Source organism: Rhincodon typus, chromosome 9 (genome assembly GCF_021869965.1).
Source record: "Rhincodon typus isolate 14 chromosome 9, sRhiTyp1.1, whole genome shotgun sequence".
Lineage (NCBI taxonomy): Eukaryota > Metazoa > Chordata > Chondrichthyes > Orectolobiformes > Rhincodontidae > Rhincodon > Rhincodon typus.
Genome location: NC_063340.1, coordinates 38128856 through 38135175, shown reverse-complemented (window position 1 = coordinate 38135175; position 6320 = coordinate 38128856). Strand labels below are relative to the sequence as shown.

Here is a 6320-nt window from a genome sequence, read left to right as displayed (position 1 = left end):
CTGTAAATCAGTTCTCTCCCAGCTTCATTATCGATTATTCGATATGATAACATTTTAATATAAATGGAATATTTTGGATGTAATTAACATCTTGCCTATGTAGAATATTCCTGAAGATGAAGCATTCATGTATCTGCACAATATATAGTTGCTACTCAAATGCTGTCTCTTATGCAGGAAAGGCAGTTTGTGCAAGGTGTGCTCTTGCTTTAAATGCTGCATTTTACAGTCTGTACCATGGTGTTCTGGACTTCTTTATACCTTGTACAAGGACTTAGAAGAAGCCTGTTTGACAGCTCGGCTTTTACAGTAATACAGACAGTCAACACAAATTGTCATTTACATGCAGTTTTTCCTCTGGCTTTCTTCCCCTGAAGGGAAGTGTTCGTTGTGGTTCAGTACTTCATACCTGTTGTCACAGCTGATACCAATCAAGATGACGGAGGGCTAATTTTCAATGCAACAAGCATAGGATATTCCACTCCCTCAGTGTCTGTCTGGTTCAATTATTTCCATTTCAAGTAATAGTTATGCAACAGTTGGAAGATGTTTTAAAACAATCAAAGTGAACGGAAATATAATCACATTGAGTTTTTTTTTGCGTAGTGGGGAAGGGGGTTTAGTGACACTTAACTTCACCTATCTGATTGTAAGACTTGTTTTGCTTCAATTGATTAAATTGTTGTCTGTATGTAACAGGACAGCCAAGGAGAAGTGAAATCCATGCCCATTCCAACAATTGATACAAGATCACAGGTACTACCTATTAAATCTCTTTCTTCACAGGAAACGATGATTCTACGAGTAATGTCTGCACTCAAAACTTTCTGAAGATTCTGAAGAGTGAATTTTCACTCTTAAGTTAAAACACCTCTTGTACTTCTAGAATTCACTTTTTTTAACCAGTGCAATTTAACATGCTTCTTTCTGTCCTTGTTTTGGTGCTGATTTTCTTTACAGAGACTACCCAGCAAGGAGCTACCAGATGCATCTTCTCCAGTTCCCACGAGTAGCATACGTGTCATAAAAAATTCCATCAGACTAACCCTTAATCGGTAGCAACACTGACTTGTCAGGTAAAAGTAATTTGTAATTCTTAAACTATTCAAGCATGTCAGCTATATTTTGTTAAAATTTGCCCAGACGTGGAAAGTGGAGTACTGCTATACAATTGGTATTCTGACATGGTGTTGAAGCCAGAAGGTGGGTTAGTCGAATCTACTCCACTATACGTTTTGCAGACCAGATGCTAGAGGTACCAGAAGTACGTTTGGTTTACACTTCAAAACGCATGTACTGTTGACTGACTGCTGATTAACCAATATCCATAAATCTGAGGCCTTGTTATAGAAAATGAGGAAGGAGGGGGGAGAAAATCAAAGCCTTAAATGGATGGAATAGCTTCTGGCCTCTTAAGATCAACCTGTGTCTCTGGACATATTTGTCTCTTTGCCCTGAATTATGCATTGTATGTGTGTAAATACTTGTGAACAGCCTTTTATTGAAAAACAATCAGTATTGCATTGACAGTTCTTTTCAGAAGGCTGACGTGTAATTTTAATAATTGTAAAATAACAAAAAAATTGTCCTGTGTATTTTTTATGTTAACCCTCCCTTTCAATGTTTTGTGTATATAACAAAAAACCAAAAAAAAGTCATTTTAGTTATTGGTATAGGGTTTTGCGGTTAAAATCTTTACAGTTGGAGAATTTCATCACTTCAGGAAAGCATTTATAGGTAATTGTTTTTGATTACTTCTAATGGCCAATGATAAGGCTGCTGATTTTTCTAGTGTGTGCGTGTATAAATATATATAGCACTGCATATAAATGTCTACAAAGCAGAATGAAAAGTTTAGTAATTGCCTAAAATGTCTTTTTCTGCTGTAACTTCATTGTCACTGTGATTTACATTTTCCAGTGCATTCAGTTGATTGTTTTGTAGGCCTAAAATCCATATGTATTTGGAAGAATATTTTTGTATTTACTGTATAAAAAAAATTAGAGTAAAAAAAACTTTTAAAAACTCTGTGTTTTGTGTTGTAAAATTTTTAGTCACAACTGAATATACTTTGAGAGTTGACCCTCCTAATTTGATCATTGAAATCCAGTCTCCATTAACACTCTGCCTTTAAGTTACTACAAAAAGAAGGAAGGATTCTGGAAGGTTGCTGTTCATTAACCAATGAAAAGTTGCGTTTGAATCTGGACGGTGATTAAAGGAGGCAGATTTAATAATATTTTGCTGAGAGCTGGCTCATGAATGTTGATCTTTGACTTCAGAATGTAAACTGAAACAGTGTATATCTGCAACACTACAATGCCCTTGCAAAACCTGCTCTTTTTCAAAATTGGAACCAGAGCTACTTTTGATCTGTGAGAGATTGTAGGAACTGCCGATGCTGGAATACACCTCCTCTCATCCACCTGCCTGCAAAAAGGCAATCCCCTATTCCCAATTCCTTCCCCTCCACAGTGGTCAAAAAATGCCTTCGACTGTGTCTCTCGCATTTCCCACAACTCATCCCTCACAACCCCTACCCGCAATAACAACCAAAACAGAATCCCCCTCATCCTCATGTACCACCCCACCAACCTCCGAATCCAACGCATCATCCTCCGACACTTCCGCCATCTGCAATCCGACCCCACCACCAAAGACATTTTTCCCTCCCCACCCTTTATCTGCTTTCCAGAGGGACCACTCTCTCCGTGACTCCCTTGTCTGCTCCACACTCCCCTCCAGCACCACCACCCCCGGCATTTTTCCCTGCAACCGGACCAAGTGCTACACCTCCCACCGTCGCCCCCACCATCCCAGGCCCTAAGAAGACCTTCCACATCAAACAGATGTTCACCTGCACAACAGCTAATGTGGTATACTGTATCCGCTGTTCCTGTTGTGGCCTCCTCTATATCGGGGAAACCAAGCGGAGGCTTGGGGACCGCTTTGCGGAACACCTATGCTCGGTTCGCAACAAACAACTACACCTCCCAATCGCGAACCATTTCATCTCCGCCTACCACTCCTTGGACGACATGTCCATCCTGGGCCTCCTGCATTGCCACTGAGAGCTGCAGGAACAGCATCTTATATTTCGCTTGGGAACCCTGCAGCCCAATGGTAACAATGTGGACTTCACAAGCTTCAAAACCTCCCCTCCCCTGACCGCATCCCAAAACCAGCCCAGCTCGTCCCCACCTCCCTAACCATTCCTCCCACCTCAAGCCCCACCCCCATCGCCTACACACTAACCTCATCCCGCCTCCACGACCTGTCCGTCCTCCCTGGACTGACCTATCCCCTCCCTAACTCCCCACCTACATTCACCTTTACTGGCTCCAACCCTGCCTCTTTGACCTGTCTGTCTCCTCTCTACCTATCTTCTCCTTTATCCATCTTCTATCCGCCTCCCCCTCTCTCCCTATTTATTTCAGAATCCCCTTCCCCTCCCTCATATCTGAAGAAGGGTCTCGACCCGAAACGTCAGCTTTCCTGCTCCTCTGATACTGCTTGGCCTGCTGTGTTCATCCAGCTCTACACCTTTTGTTGTCTCTACTTTTGATCTGTAATTGGTTGCTAGTTGTAACTGTCAAAGATTTGAAATCTGGCTGTTAATTTTGTGTTTCTGCTTGGAATTTGCAACATAATTGGAGAAGTGCAAGAATTATGGAGCAGTTTTACCATCTCCATCTGTATTAAGATCATGGTGTAAGAGGTAGAGGGGGACTGCAGATTTCAGGAGAGCTTCCTACAGCAGTTTTCAACGCAACAAAGAAGGAAGCATTGCTGGGTCTTTGGGGAATGAGGTAGGTAAACCATCAGTAGTGGAATATTTGTAGCGGACAAGTTTAGATTAGCAACAGAAAAGGTCAAGGAGCAATTCAGACATTTTTAAAAAAAAAAAAAAAAAAATTGTGAAAGTAGGATGGCAACTTTAATGGAGTGACAACAGAACTAACACAGGTAAATTTGAATCACGTATTGGGAGGCAAAACTGGAAAAGGACCAATGGTATGTAAGTTAAGTGCATAATACATCTGAAAAATCAGGCTGCCGAGAATAATAGGAAATAGGGTAGTGTTGAACAGTTCTTTTCTACACTGAAAGAAGGGATCGATCTTTCTCTTTTTTTTTCTTGATATAACTCGTCTAGACCTGGTATGCAAAATGTAGCAATGATATAAAACTTCTTATATAGGGAACTGTGGGATGGTTGAGCACAACATAAAGAGGACATAGATATGCTGGTGACATGAGCAAACCAGTAGCAGATGAAATTTAATGCAAAGTGTGAAGTCAGTATGATTGAAAGAAGAAATTATTAAATCAAGGCTATAATACTAAAGGGCAAGAGGGGGTGCAGAGCAGCGGGACTTGGGAGCGTTATGTATTCATATTACTTTAGGTGGCAGGACAAGTTGAAAAAAAAATAAGTATACAGGCTTTATAAATAAGGCATAACATTTGAAAGCAGGAATCTTACACTTACCCTGTATGAAGCACTGATTTGGAGTATATCATGTCCATTTTGGGCACTACATTTGTTTTTTTAGAAGTGAAGGCATTAGTGACAGTAAAAATGATTAACAACGGTTCCAGAGATGACAAGCTTCAGTAACTTAAGGGAGTAATTTAACCAAAGGGAGTGAATAATTTTTCTTTCTCTTCACTCCTGAGGTTGATAAATAGAGGTTGGAAGTTTTAAAGTTTGCCTTTTTTTTTTAATTCAGTATATATTGACCACCTATAAAGCTAAAGAGAAACCAGCCAGATTTCTTACTTCAATCAAAATTGAGTTTATCTTGTTATAAACACATTCTGTTGGGAGAAAAAAAAATTATTAAAATGTAAAACCTGTCAAGATTCTTGTGACTTAAGGATTGGTATGGAATCAAACGGAGCAAGTTACTGTGGGATGGGGGAGCGAAAGAGAAAATTAAAAGTGCAAGTCTATAGGAGAACCTGGTGGCTCAGTGGTTAGCACTGCTGCCTCTCAGTGTTAGGGACCCAGGTTTGATTCCACCCTCCGGCAACTGTCTCTAGAGTTTGCATGTTTTCCCCGTGGCTATGTGGGTTTCCTCGGGGTGCTCCAGTTTCCTCCCACAATCCAAAGATGTACAAGTTAGGTGAATTGGCTATACTATATTGACCATAGTACCCAGGGATGTGCAGCTGAAGTGGATTAGCCATGGGAAATGCAGGGGTGCATCTGGAGGGGGTGCTCTTTGGAGGATCAGTGTGAAATCAGTGGGCCCAATGGCCTGCTTCCACACTGTAAATTGTCCAGTGCTATCACATGCCTCCTATAATGTGGATTCTAGAACTGTGCACAGTACTTCAGCTGTAGGCTAACCAACATCTTATACAATAGCAGTGTAGCCTCCCTGCTATTCAATTCTGTGTCTTGGCTAATAAAAGCAAGTGTGCTGTTGTAACTATATTATCTACCTGTCCCACCACATAAAGGGACCAGGGTGCGTACACGCCTAGGTCCCTCTGTTCCTCAGTGCTCCCCAGGGTCCTAATGTGCATCATGTATTCCCTTGCTTTGTTTGCCCTGACCAAGTGCATGAACCCATATTTATTCTGAGTACCATTTGCCACTGATCAATCCATCTAACCAGCCTGCCTATATCCTCCGATAATGTAAGGCTACCATACTCACTATTTACCACCTCACCAATTTTTGTATTATCTGTGAACATACTGATCAACCCTCCTTTATCCACGTCTAAATCATATACCAAAAGGGCCTCAACCTGATCTTTTGTGAGACCCCACTGGACACTGGCTTCCACTTGGAAAATCATTCCTCAACCAACATCCTCTGCTTTCTGTCATTCAGCCAATTGTGGATCTAATTTGCCAAATTTCCTTTGAATAGCGTGGACTATCAGTCTCCTATGTGGGGCCTCTCAATAGCCTCACTGAAGTCCAAGTACACTACATCAAAATCAAATCTGAAATGTCAGAATAAAAGACCAAAAGGAGTGGTAATAGTAGTGGAGAAGGTGGGGCATCCAGACAAGGTGCTCATTTCAGAATAGAGATGGTCTTTGACTGAAAGCAAAACCATGAAACACAAGTTGTAAACGCTGTGTGGGGAAGGGATTCTAAATGGAGAACTGAGTTAAGGATCTGAAATTGGTGGAACTCATTCTTTGGTTTTTCCAGACATTTGAAACCATGGCAAGTATGCAATTCTGCATGGGGATGCACAAGCATATCTATTAATCCATGTTGGGGATTTTAGGAAATCAGCCTCATAACAGGTTGGGTGACCTCTGCCATTGCCAAACTGTTTGGGCTCATTTGAA

At 41.2% G+C, this 6320-nt stretch overlaps 1 long non-coding RNA gene across 1 annotated transcript; it reads left to right on the top strand.

Annotated features, from left to right (window-relative positions):
* The first annotated feature begins 6 nt into the window (after positions 1-6).
* Positions 7-2028, top strand: LOC125484093. Its single transcript, XR_007262943.1, has 2 exons — positions 7-756; positions 961-2028. It is a non-coding gene; the product is annotated as an uncharacterized LOC125484093 (long non-coding RNA).
* The last annotated feature ends 4292 nt before the right edge of the window (positions 2029-6320 follow it).